General features: G+C 35.5%; 1 protein-coding gene across 4 annotated transcripts in view; it reads right to left on the reverse strand.

The window, feature by feature from the left end:
• Positions 1 to 21982, reverse strand: part of LOC150104326 (protein TANC2-like) — a 360557-nt gene extending 338575 nt beyond the window's left edge. For all 4 annotated transcript variants that reach the window (XM_090396298.1, XM_090396296.1, XM_090396297.1 and 1 more), the window contains exon 1: positions 21231 to 21982. The gene's annotated coding sequence lies outside the window, so the exon portion shown is untranslated. The remainder of the gene's footprint in view (positions 1 to 21230) is intronic.
• Between the last annotated feature and the right edge of the window lie 221 nt (positions 21983 to 22203).

The following is a 22203-nucleotide window of genomic DNA, read 5'->3' on the forward strand; positions in this document are numbered from 1 at the left end:
TGTCATATGGTATCCTGTTAAATGCTTTAGCAAATTCCAACAGTATCATAATATATAACGAAATCCATTATCTTTAACTGAGCCGTAACATTATAAATGAAATAAGCCGTAGCGTATAAGTGAGAAGACATAATATATACTTATTAAACAATCCATTTCCACGTAAAACAGGCATGATTCGATCTTATACTGTTCGGCGTTGACAGAACTGAAATATCCCAGTCATGGCATACCGATCGCATGATTTCTCGGCCTAATTTTATTTCATTACATGTACAACAAGTAATTAAAAGTTGGATAATTCCATTATAACATATGGCCGAAATGTTGGCTCCAATACCCTAATCAAGCTTTTTATTGTCTGGCAGACAAATAGACGCTAAAAAGTTTGGTTGTGCTGAATAATCTCTGAGAACAAAGCCTCGAGGCATCGGTTCCTTCTCTGCCAGTCACTTGGTTCTCAGCCTGGTATGTGTATTTTGCTTGAGGAAAAACTGGAGTTTCGCAATGGCAAAATCATGTCACTTTAACTGACTAGGCCTCTCATGAAAACAGCCTAAAGTAATGTTTCTCTACTCGTAATAATGGCTTGAGTTAATTTCATGCTAATGTGTATATGGTAGCAATGGTACACTTCGCATTCGACATGCTGAGGTCATAATATGCGTGCTGATTGTGAACTGAGTGATCGACCTCAGTATGATAGCTCTCACCTCTTCACTGAAATGAAAGAATGTCTCCTGGGAAAATACTTTCCCATAAACAGGATATCTTAGTTTCAGAGACGCATTCCTTGTGGATAATCAGAAATACTTAAACGTATATGGAATTTCCTAGTTACAAGACGTGTGGGAAATGCTACCCAGCTGGCATAAAAGAATATGCAAGTACAAATGAAAAGCACGTAAACAGGAAATGGAAGCAAGCTTTATCGTTTGTATGGAAACAGTTTCTCCGTAAAATTTCAAAGTATCAATATTTATTCAATGATTATTTTACTGAGTTCGACTGTAAAAGTTTTTTTTTTTCCCTCTACAATCTAAACCCCTTTGTTTTCGTAGGAAAGTAGCCATCGGTGAAACCTATTACGAGTATCAAATGTTAATCGTAGACAGGTTAAAAGAAAGATAGATTGGTTGATAGATAGTTGTATGACAATGGTTACTTAGTATTGCAAAAAAAGTCCTAAGAATGACAAACAAAGAAACCTAAAGTGGAACAACCTGTTTCTAACACTCAATCTGTTCGTGTGCAGAGTATAAAACATAAGTTTTGATTTGTTAATAAATCCAAATGTATTTTTAAAGAGAGAGAGAGAATATCATTTAATTCGATAAAATTTTTCAACAGCTAACATGTACGCAAACTGTCTACAAAAACAACTTCTATTCGCTTTTTTTTTAATACCGAAAAGGGAATCTACAGGAAAATTATACATATATTAATTTTTTGTTAGGCTACTTCTTCATGTATAGTTTCAAAATATTCAATCGATAGCTTGGTCCTACCATGTTCTATCTATATATATATATCATCAGGAAATCCTACTCTAGAGATCAAACAGAATTTTTCAAGCTACTACAGGACTGCAATTAGTGGGGCGATAGCCTCACAGAGAGCGACGAAATTCGTCTCTACCATGTCCACTACAGGACTCAGCACTTTGAATTCGTTGTTACAACTGATTAAAACTTTTATCATGTGATTAAAACAAAGAAAGAAAGCAACGCAGCTTTAACTTTGTAATTGGAGTCATTTTAGTGAGAAACAAATCATTAGATTATCATTATTATTTTTTTAAATAAAATAGTCCCACGCGCCCATTACGAAAAAGAAACAGGGAATGGATCGATGAATTTTATAATTTTTATATATCTCAGGTGGAATAGTGCTGTTGTTTGAAATTACGGCTGAAACAACTAATTCTATGAGACCAATGTCTTAAGGTGAGGTCATCTTCTGATCGGTTTGAATGTTGTGCGGGATGAAAATTCCAAGTTGCCTGGAGCAAAAGCCTTGCCATCTTCCTATGAAACATGGGTTAGTGAAGCCTTCGATACCGTGCTTATAGTTTCTGATCTGCTTTGGAATAAAGGCAGCATATGAAGTACGCTTTTATTTCTTCTATCTTTTGCAACTGAGTTATTAGCCAGGGTAAACTCTGCACACACACACACACATTGCTTAAGTTTTAACACAACTATCTTTTTTCCACTTCAGTTTTACAATCTTATTTTTATGTTTTGCGAAAGCTTGCATTAATATCTTCGTCATCAAATGCGAATTTCCAAACCACTCTTTAACGGGTATAATGTGACAACTCTTAACGTCAACCCTAAAAACTCAACTATTATTATTACTCACAACTATTGCTTAATCATCATCTTCTGCAGCTTTTCCCACTTAAGTAGGGTCGCTGTTTCTGCTGAGTCTCCTGCACAACTTCCTGTCTTGGGCTGTAGCCACATCCAAGTTCTTCATCCTCAAGTCCTCCACCATCTCTTCTTTGGTCGTCTGCGCTTCCTCTTCCCCTGCACATCCATCTGCATAACCTTTCTTCCCACACACTCTGCCTCCCTCCTCATCACATGACCAAACCATCTCAATCTTGCCTCCTGTATCTTTGCTCCCAAGTTAGTAACTTTCACCGTTCCCCTTATATAGTCATTTCTCAGATGATCGTTTCTGGTCACACCGCACATCCACCTAAGCATTCTCATCTTCGCTACCTCGATCCTGCTGATGTTATTTTAACTCAGGGCCACAGTTTCCAAAGCATGCGTCATAGCTGGTCTCACTACTGTCCTGTAGATTTTGCCTTTAAGCTTGATCGGCACCCTCTTATCACATAGCACTCCAGCCATCTCGCTCTCCAGTTCCTCCATCCTGCTTGTATCCTGCATCATCCCACTTCCTTCTCAGCCTCACTATCCTCTTCCATTGTTGAACCATTGTCTAACGTCATTGACCCTCCTGATGACATTTCCTTCCAGCTCCAGATCTGTCTCCTGGCTGCCATCCACTTTGCAACACATATACTCGGTCTTACTTCTGCTCAGTCTCATACCTCTCTTCCAGTACTTTCCTCCAACTTTCCAGTTTGGCTGCCACTTCTTCTCTTGATTCTGCACATAGCACGATGTCATCTGCATACAACATAATCCAAGGCGCGTCATCTCTCACTTCCTCTGTCACCACCTCAATTACAATATTAAACAGGAACGGACTTAATTCTGACCCTTGATGCAAGCCAACTATCATTGGAAAACTTTCTGTCTCTCCCAAGCAGGTTTGAACTCTTGTCTTGACATTTCTGTACATCTCCAGCACCAACCTGATATATTTCTCCGGTACCTTCTTCTCCCTCAGACACCTCCAGACTTCTTGCCTTGGCACTCTATCATACGCTTTCTCCAGATCAATAAATACTAGATGTAGCTCCCGTTGCTTCTCTCGAAACTTTTCCATTATCTGTCGTACCCCAAAGATAGCATCTGTCGCGTCGATCGACCAGGCATGAAGCCAAATTGCTCTTTTGCAATCTCCGCCTCCTTCCTCATTCTTCCATCAAGAACCCTCTCTAGGATTTTCATTGTGTGGGATATCAACTTTATTCCTCTGTAATTCTTACAGTCTTGTGCATCCCCTTTATTCTTGCAGATGGGGACAAGAGTACTTTTCCTCGGGTATATTTTCCTGTTGACAAAGTTTTATTAACAGTTCCCACAGCAGGTCAATTCCTTCTTACCCCAGTGCCTTCCATGCCTCCACTGGGATCCTGTCAGGGCCCACTGATTTTCCATTCTTCATCCTCTTTATGGCTTCCTTCACTTCCACTCTACTAATGTTCTGCACCATCCCCTCATAAGGCTCCCCATCTTCTCTGCAAGTCCTTGCATTTTCTTCATTCAAAAGCCCTTCAAAGTATATTCTCCATCTGTTTCTTATATCCACATCCCTCCTTAATATCCTTCCTCCAGAGTCTTTGATCTGCCTCACATGTACGATGTCCTTTGATGCCTTATTTCTACATTTTGCAACTATTGCTTAATACAAATCACAAAATTTTTCCAAGCATCGAATACCTTCTGCGTATGTGGTGGCAGGGCTATTTAGAACTTATAATTTTATATTTCAATGTAGACGTGAACAGACTGTGGAAGGTTTTCTTCACCGATTTACTTTCTTTCTGATGATTTTCAGTTTTCTGATGTATTCAGTTACTTGACATACTTTAAACTTTCTTGGTCAATAGAAATACTTAAGCGCATAACGAAAGAATTGTAAGTTGCGAATCATTAATTTAGACCGTTAGTTGTAAATAATATAATTCTGTCAAAAAGAACGATTTAAAGTGTTTCACAACTGTGCTATGTATTAAACAGACATGTGCTTATGTTTATCTGCTAGTTGAACGACGCGCTTTATCCGTTATGTAATCATAACAGAACATAAATCAGAGTTTACGATCATATCCAATTAAATTGAACAATGTATAACTCGGGGACATCAGATAAGGATTATGAAGGTCAAATAAAAAATTAAATCATAGAGTGTCATCAAAAATAACAATTAGGTTACAAACAAAAGAACACAAAAAACGTTCTAAAGCAAACCGTTATATCTCAATGTACATTGCACGCTGTCCTTCAAAATGTAATGGATTTAAAAATTTAAAAAAAAAACATTAAAAACAGGAAAATTTAATGAGGCGAAGACACAAGATCTTACTCACTGCCCTCAAAACCTGGAAATGTAGAATGAAAATCTTGTGAGGAACCGACTGCATTGAATTCCGTTGAGATTTGGCAATTAGTTTTGAGTGTGTGTTAACAATTTTCTATTCAGCTGGAATGAAGAGGGAGACAATAGCCACGTTTATATCAAACCAACATACTGTATCTGGCAGTGATGATGATGATTATGATAGGCATTTGATCCATTAAGAATGGAATAAGATAAGAAGGCATGTCATAAGACATGAAAATGTTGAGAAATTAGTTAATGTAGAGAATATATACAATTAGAATAGATTTAAATGAAACACAAAGCTCCAAGAACTGAAATAATTCCTTTTGGAGATATAGGAATATCTCTAAAATATCATTACAAATTTAAAAATATGTAGATTATTCTCTAGCGTGGGATGGATGTTCGATTGGATAGGGTCTGTTCTCTGACTCTATTTGAGCGAGCTCGAATCCCAGAATGGCTTGAATGTTATGTTTGTATCTTGAGGAGGGGGGGGGGGAGTGACGATTTAATTTTCGTTAATAGGAATGAGTTTATCACTATCACCCTAGTTGTTGGCGACCTTATTGGTACCTTGAAAAAAACTTTCATGTTTCGCCTCTAGAGGAGTGTTTCCGGATCATTTACCGAACCCTTGGTACCTACCAATGTGCTGTATATTTAAATTTTATGAGTGCGACTGCAATAAAGAAATAAACTAACATTAGAGGAACTGCAGAGTATGACCTCTAATGCCATTTTCTTCCTTGTTTTTTAAAGTGATATACACGTGTGTGCGCGCGTCTGAATATTATAAATTCACGATACTTCAAAGCAACCGAATTATTATCTTGTTGAAAGAGAGCGTGAGGAAATAAACTAAGACTAACTAATGGAATTTTTTTTCCATCATGAATTTCTTATTCTTCCAGTGAAAACTTTTTTATATAAAAGTTAACGGGATTTTAATAAAACTTGAAAAGCATTAATGAAAATACCCTTAATTAAGAAAACAAATTAGTGAATTAATGTATCTCTTAGCTTTATCTTAACTTACATTATAATGTATCTCTTAACATTAGTTTATATGCTTAGACTGGCAAACTTGATTAACTGTATCCTATGAACTGCTCATCAGAATGACATTCACGAAATTCTGTTGGGAAGCTGTTTAAATTCTAAACCTCAGTGTAATGAAGTTACCTGATTTAGTTTACGCTTCTTGAATGATTCAATCATATATCAAACATTTTCAATGTATTTAAAATTGACATTCCGTATAAAATTTGATACAACACATTCAAAATAATTTGTTAGTAATTATATAGAGTACAAGTTAATGTTTGTTGGATTTATGGCATTTTGATTATGCTTATTCCCATTTTGGTGCGGTTATCCATATTACTGAAAAAGAAACATAAACCACGAGTTTAATCTTAATAGGATTCGTTATGCCTGTTATAGAGAACAGATCTTCAGACAGAAAGAAAAATGATATATATATATATATATATATATATATATATATATATATATATATATATATATATATATATATATATATATATAACATTATAATGTTATATATATATATAACATTATCATACGTTGTAGTGTAAGTTCTGTAGGGAACAATTTGTTCCTTACAGAATGTTGTAGTGTAATGAACAAATTGTTCCTTACTCTACAACGGACGTCATAGTGTAAGGAACAAATAGCCATGGTGCTCACCTTAAAAAGATGTCCTTTCGTTGCCATGCCTGCAACAATCCTATGGGGCATACTTTCCACAATCGTACAATAGCGATCGATGAAAATTTTTGATCTTTCTTCCAGTAGGCATGTAATGTTGTGGGGCGGACGTCCCATGACCTTATCCAACACTCCAGTTCATCCCATAGATGTTCATAGAATTGAGATCAAGGTTCTGTAGAGGCCAGACAAGTGTGGTCAGCTAGCAATGGTCAGTTCAGCAGAAACGCCACAAAGTAGGAAGCATTGCATTAGCCACAATGTGTAGATACCTCTCGTAGCTCAATGTTCGTAACATCACAAACATAGGTCCGAAGTCAAATCATGAAAAACAAAACCATATCATCAGACCGCCACCTCCGAATTTCATAGATTGAGTTACGTACTCTGGTAAGAGACGTTCACCTGGCATGTCATCCGTTCCACCCCCATCTCATCTGCTCGGTAGATGGTGTAGCGTTATTTCTCGCTCCATCGCACAGCTTTCCAAGCTTCCACGTCCCACTGTACATAAGTACAGTACAGTGGGACGTGAAACTCTTTACACCTTAAAACGACGCCGCATGTTGGTTGGGGTAATGTCGGGAATTGCCTTTGTGTTGATTCCGTGCGCTTCCATTTCAGTATGGTATCGCTGATTGTTGACTTGGGATAGCTCAATTTGTCAACCGTTTAGCATATAGATAGGCCTTCAACATCCTATCACGACCCCTCTTTCCAACTTCCTCAGGACCCTTCTCGCAGCCATTTCCCGGACATCATATTCCTCCAAATTATACCGGCTACAAACACGTGACTTGTTATATGCCACGATGCACCATGCTATGGGGGTATTCTTTGACTTCTTTCCAAGCAGTGCACTTTTCTGTGATCTGTCTAATACAAATCAAAGGTCTCAACTCTAGTACCATTTCCTTTTCTAAAACCTCTTTATTCCTCACGCATCTCTGCCTCAATACTATTTAGAATGATTTTCAATGAAATCTTGCTTGCATGAGAGAATAAACTAATAGTTCTATGGTTCTTGCAATGGGGATATACTTTGACTTCTTTCGAAGCAGTGTATATAATGAAGGATTATGGACCCAGTTTCTTACTTTTTTAATCGATTAACATGCACTTTATACCTCAGAAGTTATTTTGCTGATAGCCTATGTAGATTCCCTCACTGTTAATCAAGAGGAATTTAGAATCTTCTAGAGTATATTAGTGATCTTTGAATTAATATCAAGTTCTGTGGAACTTTATGTTACTCTGGAAACTAAGAGCTCTTCGGGCTACCTTTCTCATGTAACTGTATATAACTCTTAAACTTCAATTTCGACATTAAATCTAGAGTAACCTGAGACTGCCACATCAGAATATACCAGCGTTGTTGTTTCTTTCACATCAGTCAATATTTCAAATATACTTTGTTGGTGATAATTCACTATATTCCTTTTTTCCCCCTTTTCTCTCGTCTGAACACTTCAAAAACTCTCAAAAATAGAAAACTCATAAAAAATCTATAAACTTTTTAATTGTACCTGTAATAACCTTTCCAGTTTTGTGCAGATAACTCGGTGATAATACATTTATCTGACAACCTACGATTTTTCGGAAAAAATCAGATGTTTATCTTTTTTTTTTTTTTTTTTTTGTATTTAGCTCTCTAAATATTCTATGAAAATCTTAATCTGGAACTGTACTGATGTAAACACGTAATATTCATTCATTTAGAATAATAAATCATTTTCGGTGCGGGTATTATTTTCCTAGTAATAATCATTAACTGTCAAGTTTCAGTGATGGCTTTCGTAATGAATATTTCAGTTATGAAAGCCATAGAAAGAATATAGAGATGAGAGAAACCATAGTGAAATTGATCTAGCACAGAGATTCAGTAGTTCAGGATTCAAATGATCGTGTTACATCTTTGATATATCTGGAGAAACAAGGTGATACCTGCTGGCTGGACCAAGAGGATTATTGTTCTAATAAATAAAGATGTAAGAAGGAGGTGTAGTAACTATAGAAGAATAATATTGTATCGCTGTGAGAGAGGAGCAGCTTCGTTTTAAAAAAGAGATCGATTGTCGATTTTATTTCTGATATAAGCGAAATGATGGATACACTGAGAATTTGGGGGGGGGGGGGGGAGAGCCCATTTATGGCATTTTTTTCCTTTAGAAAAAAGTATTTAAGCAGGCTGGAAAAGTTTGCAAGATATCGACAAAAGATTAGAAAAGTTTGAAAGAGATAGGCACGGGGCAATAATACACACACACAATATATTATCTTTGACGCCATCCAGAGGTGTCAAGAATTATATATTCATAGATGATCCCACACTTACAGACTCACTTCATCCTCTATCTGAGAGGTGCAGTGTTTCAGCAACGTCTATTCTACAGGTGCTTCCATGATCAAGGCTTCAGTGAATTGGCAATCACCATTCCTCCACTTTATGTTGCTACAGAGCAGCAGCTGCCCAGCGCCCCTTTACTGTGTAACTACAAACGCACCAAATCTGCTACTATTCAATCTCTTTTATTCCATCCATTTCTGTCTTCTGGAATAGCCTTCCTCAATAAGCCTTTCCAAAAAACCACAACCTGCAACTCTTTAAAAATAAACAAACTTCTATCTCAGTCCACGGCATGAGTTCCTCGACCTCTCGTGTATGGGATATATATTGGTTTTCAGCCTGTAACTTTTCCCCACTACCGATGTAAAGGCCTCATCCATTGCGGGAGGATTGAGTCTGCTTCTCTCAAGGTGACTCACTCCATCTTAGGAGAGTGTTTATTCACTTGTATGAATGAATGTACAGTATGAAGGTGGAAGACAATCACAAACATCCATGCCTAGGCGGGATTCAAACCCATAGTCTCTTGGCTGAAGCGCGGTCATCACGCTAACCAGGCTAGCAATATGATGAAGACTATATTATTTGGTAATTAATTTGATAATTCGGAGTGGTTCGATTTCCCAATGGATTTCGGCAAGGGCGTATCTTGTTTCCTTTGCTGTTCATTGTGGTGCTGAATACTGTTCTATATACAGTTGACTCCAAAAATACGAAATATGTGCTTGCAGATGATGATGGGGTGATTTGTGCACATTCAGAAGAGGAGCCACAGAAGAAACTGCACAAATGATGACTGACAGTGTCTGACACAGAAGTATGGATTACATATTAATAGGAAGAAGAAGAATGTGCATGGTTTTAAATCTTTAAAGAAGTCAACGGTTTCAGATTCGATGGAGACAAGTCTTGACGAGTAAATAATAATAATAAGTGTGCTAATAATAAATTATTACCATAAAACTGTCCTTAAAATCTTGGATATGTACAAAAGAGATTAATGTCTTTCTCTCCGCTCTAGCAAACAAATCATTATTCCCCAAGCTAATATTCATTTAATTCCATCTGCTTGTCTTTTAGGATAATATTTCTTTGTTAAATTTAATTTTGTAAATTTGTGAAATTTACAACATAACGAATTTATATCTGTCTGTCTCCTTTTAGTCAAAAGTTTAGACTTCCTCATAATGAATTATATACACCTATATGAAACCAACTCACGTCACCTACTGATTATAAATATGCGTTTCTAGAAGGTTATAACTGTAAATATGAATTACAGTGGGAGCCAGATGAAGTGGTAAGAGAACTGCATTGCTAAGATGGATTTAGTCATCCCTAGCAATATCACGTAACCGCTGTATTGCTAAGGTGGCAGAGTGACAGAGTCTAGGATATATTGCAAATTGCTTCGCAATCAGAAATCATCAGATATACACTGAACGCATGGCCGGAAACGGGTGATCGATGAGAGAGGGCAGATGACTGATTGGCAGGATCGTCAAGTCCAACAGATGTGTTATGATTGGACAAATGACTTCGAGGAAATATAGCTGAACGCAACATATAATGGATATTACTCAAAATGGGTTATAACAACATATAGCAATTAGGAATACAGTGCTTGTACATTAATGAATGCTTAAGTTGGTGAAGAATTATCAGCATTGGATATCAAGAGGAAGAGAAGAGGGAAAACATATGTGCATAGTATAATGAATTCAGGTTCCTGTTATTTTAAGGCTGAAAGAACACGATGTGGATGCAGCTACATGAAGACATCTATTCTCATGCTTCATCACAGGAATGTAGGATGATAGTAATGGCTACTACATTTTCTTGACACTCGATAACTGTAACACAAGAGATGAATTGTGCGCGACCATTCTAATGAACTTTAAAGACCAAATACATCCAATTCATGCTGTTAGTTTACGCTACATATGATAGATATGTCTAACAATATAAAAAGCTGTGCAACTTTAAAGAAGAGCTCCTCTTGCTCATCTGATCTCAAACTCGATGAGTTTTTTTGTTTTTTTTTATCATCACAAATGCTTGCACCATGCTGTGGATTTTTCATGAAGTCCCGGCCTTTTCAAGCTATCTAATGATTTGCGGTTGTCTAACACGCCAACAGATGTCCGTCTATCTGCCTGTCTCCAATAAACTAGACATTAAGTTAAGTATTACTTGCTTTGTGGAGAACTTGCTTAATTTTATGTTGCACTAATTAAACGAAGTTTTTAATTTACAACTTAGAAATGCAAAAAAAAAAAAATCGTAAATACTTATACAAGAATGGTTGGAGATGCAGTAGGAAATACGATATCATTCGTCCTACAATGAGAGACATGACGCATTCAAGAAAATTCACATTGCCTCATTCAGCCATCTGTTTTCAATATACAGGAATAATCTGCATTACGACCACATGTGAAATTTTGTTAGGTACTGGTTAGTATTCAAAGTATGGCGAGCATGTTACTTATGATACTAAAGTGTTTATGTAGAGGATTAAAAATTGTGAATTGTTTGTACCTGCATAATTTTCGATCTTAGTGAAGAAGGCAATGGCCATTGTAAGTAACAATATGAACATATTTAAAATGTGGTCTGGACAGATAGCGTCTGGTTTTCGAAACTACAGGTTTCATGCTTGCTCATCCCTAATTCATTACTGTAACTTCACATATAAGTATTGTTTCTGTAATAAAGTCTTTGAGTTAAGTATTACTTGCTTTGTGGAGAACGTGCTTAATTTTATGTTGCACTAATTAAACGAAGTTTTTAATTTACAACTTAGAAATGCAAAAAAAAAAAATCGTAAATACTTATACAAGAATGGTTGGAGATGCAGTAGGAAATACGATATCATTCGTCCTACAATGAGAGACATGACGCATTCAAGAAAATTCACATTGCCTCATTCAGCCATCTGTTTTCAATATACAGGAATAATCTGCATTACGACCACATGTGAAATTTTGTTAGGTACTGGTTAGTATTCAAAGTATGGCGAGCATGTTACTTATGATACTAAAGTGTTTATGTAGAGGATTAAAAATTGTGAATTGTTTGTACCTGCATAATTTTCGATCTTAGTGAAGAAGGCAATGGCCATTGTAAGTAACAATATGAACATATTTAAAATGTGGTCTGGACAGATAGCGTCTGGTTTTCGAAACTACAGGTTTCATGCTTGCTCATCCCTAATTCATTACTGTAACTTCACATATAAGTATTGTTTCTGTAATAAAGTCTTTGAGTTAAGTATTACTTGCTTTGTGGAGAACGTGCTTAATTTTATGTTGCACTAATTAAACGAAGTTTTTAATTTACAACTTAGAAATGTTGTGGAATGTATAGCAGGGAATGCTATACCTACAGTATAAGAAAGTGTGCATGAATGTGAAATAAATAAAATATTTTAAATTGTAAGTAATATAATACTTCAATTTCCTAATTTTTTTCTTTATTCACAAGTTATGTCTATAAATGGTTCTTATTTCTTATTAAATTAAAACACAAAGAGCAAACAGCGTTTGTGGGTGACGATTACAAGTGAGCTCAAGGATATCTACAGTTTTATCAAGATTGCTTTCAGGGCCATCAGATGTGGGACGAAACAGTACACCTTGACGTCATTTTCGGATAATCATATATAACCTTAAAAATAACACATCTTTCACGTTTTCGAAGGCACCTGCGTAAGGTGGGATGATAAACCAAGTAATTGCCGGCCTGGTTGGCCGGTGGTTAGCATATATGGTCTCCAACCAAACAGGTTGAGGGATCGCCGGCTCGCTTATATGTTTGTGACCTGAAGCAACCTGAAATAAGTTCCATATTTCATTTATAGAACAAAGTTTCCGTATTATCTAAATATATATATATACACTCGGGTCTCTTTTTATGCGTATCTTTTTTATGCGGTGCATAACTTAAAGATACCAGACCTTTCGACACTTCTGCGCATGTCAACAGAAGAAGGAGAATCCATTCCGATAATAGGGTAATACAGCATTTCCCAAACTTCTTTTACGACGGAACATTTCACAAATCTTGAAATTTTAATGGAACACCTTGGTTATTTTGTAATGTATTAATTAATAATTTACCATTAATTAATAATTAAACATTAATTAAACAAACATTAAATTAATTTGTGCTGATTTTCATTGACATGTCCCATTCTGATCACCAAAAATTTATAATATTATTATAAGTACTTATGTGTGTGCTGATAGTTTTTCCCCTCCTTTTGTACATCCTAGAAATCGCTTTGTAGGCTGGAGGTGGATGAATCACTATCTGTTGCATCACAAACACCTTCAATAAGAGATTTCTTAACACCAAAATTAAACAAAGTCCCTTGTCTCTTATTCATATTAAAATTTAAATCTGTAGGCCTATTACTTTTAAAAAATATTACGTTAAGCATACTTTTCAATTTATATTGAATAAACTAGAAAATGAATCATTACCAGTAACTGACATTTGGAAAAAAAAGTTTCTATTTTGGACTGCTTAAATCATGTTGCATCTGCTATTGCTGAAACTTTAAAACCTGAACTTTAAATGCCTGCTGGAAAACAGCTTGACCTGGATGTGTTGCAAACAGTGCAACCATCTACATTATCAGTTGAAATCATTACTTTGGCACATGAAATTGGTGGAGAAGGTTTTGTTTGATACATTTAGCCAGAACGATGTAGACGAATTGTTGCGGATAATGCCTTAAGTGACGATGATATTATTGGATAACGATTAACTTTAGATATCGTCGAAGATCCAGAAAAAGATAGTGAAGCGGAAGAAAACCTGCCCCCCCCCTCACTGCAAATATAATTCGAGAAGGTCTTTAACTGTGCAATAAATTGGAAAATCATTTTCTTGTTAATGAGACAAATTCTGAACGAGCCTTTAAATTCCAACGTGAGCTGAAGAACTGTATGTCTGGATATCGCGAGTTGTATAAAAAATTAGTGAAATCATCATCGCAAAGTTTAATCACTGATTACATTGTCAGAAGAAAAAAATCAGCACAGAACGAGGGTGAAGCTAATTCTGTTTGTGAAGAACCATTGCCTTTACCATGCCGATCTGATGCGCTGACTATCTTATCTCTTCTGGTGATGAAAGTGATTTCGCACAATTGTCTAATATTGTCGCTATTAGACAATATTGATTTTGCAATATTGTCTAATAGCGACGTTAATTCTGATGACAAAATGTAAAAAAAAAAAAATTTTTACTTTTCAGTAAAATTAAATGAATAGAGCTTTAAAACAAACTTAGGCATTCTTATTTTCCTGAATTTTTATAAACATTTTTATGAGATTTTAGGTTTAATTTAATTCATTGCTTCGGTTTTATGCGGTTTTAGAAAGTTATAGAACGAATCCCTAATTTTTCAACGTAACTTAGGCCTTTTTTTGTGCGATTTTCTTGTGGAACGTATCTACCGCATAAAAAGAGACCCGACTGTAATTAATAAAAATACTTGTAGGTCTAAAACCTTTCGTGGGTAGAAATCAATTTAAAAAATTCATATATTTCATTGTAAGTTTCGCAATTTTAATACTTTTGGAAACTCAATAAAATTGAGCTGAAAGTATTTAATAGTATCAGAGAAAGAGGATACATAGGTAAACCATAAATGGTAGGCTCTTCCACAAGTAAAACGAAACAGGTTTAAATAAAACTGAACTAATTGCGACATATCAGTGCACTCTTAACCGGTGTAATATTTAATAATGTGCTACTTAAGATTTATAAAGAAATGTACTTTAATAAGCCACGTTAAGTGATGAATGATAATCAAATCTACAAATACTCATAATAATTAAATTAATAAAATAAGGAGGGGTAAATCGAATAGTAATACAACAAAAATTATATATAGATAGATAGATAGATAGAGAAAGAGAGAGAAGTGTCACTAGCACAATAAATTTGCATTCCAAAACTTGAGCGATTTTCGTGAAGGATACGGTTTTAGTTCAAATTGAATTACTTTCGATGAGCTCAGTGTGTCTGTTAATTGTGTTTTCTTTGGTGGTTTGCCCATTTTCAGGAATGAAAAACCCGGAGTTCGAGAGAGGAAAACCAAATCCTTCTACCTTCCTGAGACGGCAATCTCACCTTCAGCTGAAAAGGCCCTCATGAAAGATTCATTGTGTCCTTGAAGAGAGTTACACCCAGTTCTTTACAGATGCTATTCATCATCCTCGCGGTAAAACTACAGAAAAGTAGAGGTTTCAAGGACCAGAGAGCAGATTGAATGATGGAAAGAATTATTCGTCATCGTTATGACGAATAATTCTTTATAATTCACAGACGAATAATTCACAGTACGCTCAAGAAATTCAAAACTGTCTCTAATGCTACACCTCTGATTACATAAGCGCAGGTTTCGTATGCTGTCAAAAAATTTTACATATTTTTAATTTTACATATTTTTACAAAAAATTAATACATACTGTTAATACTTAGCGTTGTAATGTTCCATAAATTAATTTAAGCGTAAATTAAATTAAACTAATTAATTAATATTGTTCCATTATTAATTTATTAATGAATTTATTTAAATTAATTTAATTAATGTAAATAAATTAAATGTTGTAATGTTCCAGCCAAAATCACTAGTAGGTCATTCTATAATTACCATGGAAAGACTCCCGAATGGCCTTTTCGGAATATCTTATTTCAGAAAAGGAATATTGATAACTATTGAATTTTAACCAGTTATGCAAATGAAATTAAATTCGTTAATATTCATAATTATTTGAACTGTGCGTAAATAATTATCCAAAATGATTTTGAAAAAAAAAAAAAAAAAATCTCAGATTAAATGTTTAATTTGTTGTTTCAAATAACAAGAATACATTTCGACAATTCATTCTTGTAATTTATTTATTATATTTTATAATTTTTTTTCTCGATTGTCTGTTTCATTTTCATGACACTAAACTCAGAGGAATGTATGTACGTGGGCAATGCTTGTATTCATGACAAGCTCTCTTTGAACGGCAACAGCCTTCAGGTTTAATATACTAGTGTCTTCTGCCTCTTCTTTCCTCTTGCCTCAGGATGGACCTGTCTAAAGCTGTCGCTTCACGAGGGAGAAGGGACAGGGGACGCGGTTATACACTCAGGTGATAGAAACGTTACGAAGCAACAAAACGGTTAAAACCGTTGTTCTCTTTCTTTTACTCACGCTCTTTTTTCCTGGTACCGTTCGGGGCGAATGAGGACACTCCTACAGTCGAGTAACTCAAGGTTATCCGTGGGCAGCGATGGCTGTTTAGACAGTATGTTTCCGCGGGGTAATTTCTTGTAGAAAAAATAAAATAAAGTGACGGCCTAAAAATTATCATCTCATTTCCAAACATGAATAATCAACTCACGCTCTGTTTATTAAGCAGCAAGAGTTACCGACATTTCACAGTTCATTCAAAACAAGTGAGAACACAATCACATGAATCATATATTTATGGAAAAGAATACCAAAATTTAATGATGATGTGGGGACTTCATTTTGCCACTACACTGAAAGCCAGGGCATAAATTTAGCTGAAACTGAAAGCTGGAGCAATAAAAGATTGGCTTTGTGGAATCAGCAAAAATAACCTTGATTTATCGAGATCGAGCATTTTCAAATGGAAAGAACGAGAATAGGTTGGATTTATAGAGTTATCCATCTAGCCATGCCATTTACAAGAAGAAATGAATATTATCCATGTAATAGTAGGATTTCACTAGGAGAGAAATTCCCTTTTTAATTTTTTTTTTATTTTTTTTTTTATATATCGATTACTGCATAATAATATCAACACTGTTCCACAAACGAACTAAATGATTTGCACGACTGGCATGATTGTTGCCAGTTCGTTATTGCATTTGCTAAACATTGATAATACAATCTGCTGGCGGGCCTCTTCATGTAAAAAGTAAATAAATAAAAATACAAAACTGATTTGATTATCAGTGCGTGGTTATACTAACCACGCACTGATAGTCTTTGTGTTTACTGCATTTTCTATCAGGGAAAGAACATTTCTTATTCAGAAATTTCTTTAACCAAACTTTTTTGTGACATACAGCCCAGCCATTAATTTTACACCTTCTTGGGAATAACTAAATGAAATCAGAACTGTTTGGTTTTCTTTGGGAAAAAAAAAATAATATGTTTGATCGCATTCGCCTTATCTACAGAGTTGCAAAATAATTTTCTCAGTCTTATGAATCGGTAAAAAAAAAAAAAGAGTTTATAAGAATAGCACAACATTCAACGCAGTGCATTACTAGGATGTTAATATGTTCGCATTCAACATTACGATCTTCACTAATAAAAAAAAAATATAATAATCGTCTTTCCTTATTTCGGGCAGCTCGATTTTCCAGAAAATTATTAAAGTTTAGTAACGAACACTTCACGGACATAAAGTAAAGAATTATTGAAATTAAAGACGGTCAAGACAATGCCACAATAACAGATTCAACTCTATTATAGCTTAAGGCTATTCCTCTTTAGAGGTACCGTAACAGAAGTAGCGGATGTCATAAGAACCTATCCTTCTACTTAAGCATTTCATCGTTGTAAGTAGGAAGTCATCTTATCTTTTAAGCAGACCTTAGCAGTCACATGAACAACAACAAAGCAAAACATATTTAATGAGCGTAACATGAGTATTCTTATCGAATAGTAAAACGCCAACTCCTAGTTTGACTTGCCCATCGTATTTTTTCTTTTTTTTTAAACTACGTTCAAAGATCGTAATAATGGTAGTATCACGCAAATGCCCTATTTCTAATGGCTCCGTCTAAGCGCATTAAGGACAATGCACAGTTGTTTTGTATGTAACGTTGCACAAAGGTTTTCAAACCCAGTTATACATGCCCATCACGTACCTAGCGTAGCACAGGCCTCACAAATTAATAAATGACCGAACTAACCATTATCACTTGAATATCACGCATGTCAAAAATCGTAACGAACCTTTTGCTGCTAGGGAAAAAAAAAAAAACTTAATCCACTGCCTTAAATAACATAATAACGAACTAAATAGAATATTTCTATAATAGCAAAGCTAAACTTTTTTTTTTTTTTCCCGGAAGAGTCGATAATTGTCAAATTAAAAAAAAAATGTACTTCGATGGAATGGCGGAAATGGGACTTAAGATTTACGTAATTATTTTTTCCATTATTTATATAAAAGACTTTCGATAATGCGTGTTGGACAGTGTTTATATAAAGGCTTTCGACAATATCAGTGACCGAGAATCATAAGTAAATTGTAGCTCAACAAATATACAAATATGCGATAATTTATACGCATTCTAAACAAACAAAATATTGTTTACAAAAGGTAGGAAACATTTTCTGTAATGTGAAAAGGGACCAAAGAACTAACTTAATCTGAGAGGAATCAAAAGTTATTTAGAATGATAAATCAGTTAGTGCGTTTATCTACAAGCCTGTTCCTCGGAGTGAAAGCACAGCGAAATTTCCATCTATGCAGTTCAGTGGCTTGGCCACCCAGAGGGGGGCCAAGGGACCCGGGCAGCCCCCCAAAGAAAAGGAAAGAACACTAGAAAAATTTCCAAAAATCTTTTCCTAATTAAAATTCATTTTTTTTTTTATTTATGTTGTGTGCTACTTATGAATTAGCGATCACTGCAGATGCTCAGTTATAGGTCGTATGCGATGTGTAGTGTGTATTCGCAAAACGTCTGCTCAACTCGCCCCCCCAAAGGTTAAATCCTGAGCGCTCGGCCCCCTCCAAGATTAAATCCTGAGTGCGCCACTGATGCAGTTTAACCATTGTCTTTTATTACGGAAAAGTATTCCACTCACTTACTAAAATTTTACATAATTAAATATTACTAGATATGCATAATTAAGAATTTTATCCTGCATCTGCTGTGTTAGTTTTTTTTTTTTTATCTGTAATTAGTGGATGGCGATTGAATGCAGATCTCAATAGAACATTTGGCTAAGTTTTTAACGAGCTTGAACAGGTTTCGAACAATTTTCAAAGACTTTCTAGTTTCATCGTAAAATAATTACACTGTGTTTACGTCTATGATTACCAATACTAAATGTTATTCTTTTTATTTTCCATACCACTTAATAAGAAAACTCAAGATATTTCGAATCTAGCCATTGTTATCTCCTATCCCTTACATGCGTATGGTGACCAAAGGATTATAGTTTTATTAACTACTAAGCAAGGAAAATGGAATAGTTGTGAAAAATAAATAAAAATCTGAACTCAATTGTATTCTCTACTTTATTATATATAGGTCTGCATCGAAAATTTAATAAGAATACGTTGTTGTGATATATGGAAGTATTACTTTCAAACATCATCTTTCATTGTACTAACAACTGAAAAACGGAAAGTAATAACAATAAAAAATCGGACATTTCTACTCTCCGCCTCAATTAACAAAATATAGATTCCACTAACTAAAAAGAGTGTGCCCCATTGCTTGATAAAATTTTAGTCTAAACCTCAATTAAAGTGTTCCGTGCCGGCGATCTTTACTTTGACCAGTTGAAAGCATAATAAGTGTTGTGTGCTCCAAGGTTACAGTATGAAACAGACGTGCCATTAGTAATTCGTCAGCGTTACGCTACTAACAACAAGCCAGTGTTGAGGCAGAACGAAACACAGCGCCTTTATTCATATCTAACTCGCCGCTTGTTAGATTCAGCTATTATTACATCCACTTGAAAGAGACTATTTCGCTTTAAAGAGTCGCCATGGAATTAAACAGCAAAAATGTCTAGAAACCCTCCATGTGTTTAAAAAAAAAAAAAATGTATATTTTATTGACTTTCTGTTTTGTTTATTATATATTTTTTGTCCTGTTCCAACGACTATCCGAAGAGAGAATCTTATACGATGGTATCTATCTTCTTTCATTAGCTGCTAGCTCTTATCCTGGTTATTTGTGAGACCAAGTGATGTCAGTTGATCACAGCCTGACGATTCAGCACACTCTACCGAGATAGAAGGGGAAAAAAAACTCCCAGCAACTCAGTCGGCAATATCAAATAACCAGCCTTCGCAGGAGTGGTAGTAACCAGGACACGCAAGCCGCCTCTGCGAGACAAGAGGGAAAATGGAGGGGATGGGGTAGCTAAGCAGCATGTCTAAGCCACTGAAAAGGAGGGTGAAAACTTCTTTAGAAGATAAAAGGGTCGATTCCACTTTTCACATGTAAAAGTTTGACAAGACCTCCCTTAAAAATCATATGGAGGGAAATGGAGGTCTAGCCTATGAGAAAGAATTCTCTACAAGGCCAGATACTGTTAACTATTTGGATTTAGTCAAAAAAATGAAAGAATATGCATATCGACACAAGAAAAAACGTTAAAGTCTGCAGGACTCTTCGCTTTTATTTCAGATTTTAACTGCGTTTAAAAGAAAGGAAAGTGATAAAAAATAAGCACTAAACAAGATGACTGTACATGATTATTTTCAAATTCTGAATAATTTCAAAGTATTACTTTAGTGATCTACCGTTGTTCGTTGTGACGGAAGGTAGACAAGGCATTTTTTCTTTATGCTTATTAAATAATAATAAAGAAGAACCTTTAGGAATCATTTGTACGCACAAGTAGGCAAAAATGTGTTGCCTGAAAAGCAAAATATGACTGAAGAAGTGAAACTGGATTTCAAATCCTATCATATGACTGAGAAGATATTAAAGCGCCTTTAAATAATAGCTAGAACTCGTATACAACCATTGTCTTTAAAAGTATATTCAATGGCAATACGTTATTTCTCCAAAATAATAACAGTACTCATAACAATTCTCTAAACCAATATATTTTACAGCTGAAATGTTCAGTTTCAGTTAGAAGAGTTTTACGCCTTCTTTGTTTGCAACCTTAATACCGAAAAGCGCTAAAACGAGTCTGCTACAAGGCTCACAAGTGTGAGACAGACGTGTCTGTACGGCGGACATACGTTATAGCAGCCAGACATAGTCTGATAAAGCAGATACTTACTTTAAATGAAGTGATACTAATAGCAACAATAGACTTTTAAGCGTTATTGAGCTTAAATTTTGTCAAAATACGCTTAATATCGGAGAATATTTTCAACATCCGTAAATCTAATGTCGAAGAGCTGTAAATATGAGACATGTTAGAATTTACAGGGACATAACTAAAAGTATAATTAAAATGATAGAAAACGTAACAGAGGCTTCTAAGATATTTACATAAAATATCTTATAACCCTAATTCTACAAGCAACAGTCTTCTGAAATATATAGTATTATTTATGGGAAAGTAACGCATACTGCTTTAAAGAAACAATGCTAATTAATAAACTTATAGATTTTCACAATATCAAATTATGTACTGTGCATTACTTACTATTTTCATATTAGATCACTCTTCAAGATAAAAGGGCTTTTTCCACCTACCACAAGTGATTTGTGGAATAGTACAGTATATATATCAGATAATCTCAACACAAAACATTAGACGGGGCAGGTAAACAAGAGATAGCGATGCTATACAACTTGTAGGAAATCACAATCTACATGCTCCAAGTTCCACTGGCCTTACGTGCTCCACAATTTAACAATGGAGGCTTCCTCTTCAACCATAGCTAGCAAATTCTGAAACCCCACACAGCGAAACGAGTGTGCAGGAAATAACACATCAACGAACATCATATAACATAAGTACGTCGTATGATCCTAGAGACACTGAGAATAGACAACATTAAAAAGGAAACTACATGAAAGATCACAACAAATGTTACCGTTTCAAATCCCACTAACTTCAGTACAGCTGTCGTTAGTCATCCTGCTGGCGACCACATTACACTCAGCAATCTCTCGGTCACCTCCCTTTTACAAGCACCTGTTGATTAACCTGTTGCGCTGGCACTTCCCATGCCACCCGCCGTAAAAGCGCCGATCAAGACACCGATGTACACTATAAATCTCCGAAAAGGTCGTTGATAAAATCTTATTCCAGCACAACACAATCAGACTTTCCTCACAAGAGAGTTATCGAACAGCTGGCCCCGTATTCCTTTAAGAAAGAGCGACTGTCTCGGAGAGTAAATCCAAACATTCGCCTCAGCGTTCGACACATACGGGAACGACGACAGTTCACATTGCACTACTCTCACATGCAGCCACTAGTAGTAAAATGCGACAGGGGATACTGTGCGGCCGTGACGAAGCCACTCTCACGTGGTTTCGGATTGCGCATGACGCATAGGTTGATGGCCGTAATGACCCCAGAAAAGTAAAGCGGGAGTTTGAAATAACGAGATTGAATGTGAAAGTATGCACGTGGAAATTTACATATTTGTTATTTTGATTTTGAATCA

This window comes from Typopeltis vanoorti, chromosome 8 (assembly GCF_054136105.1).
Source record: "Typopeltis vanoorti isolate ZY-2024b chromosome 8, IOZ_Tvanoo_1.0, whole genome shotgun sequence".
NCBI lineage: Eukaryota > Metazoa > Arthropoda > Arachnida > Uropygi > Thelyphonidae > Typopeltis > Typopeltis vanoorti.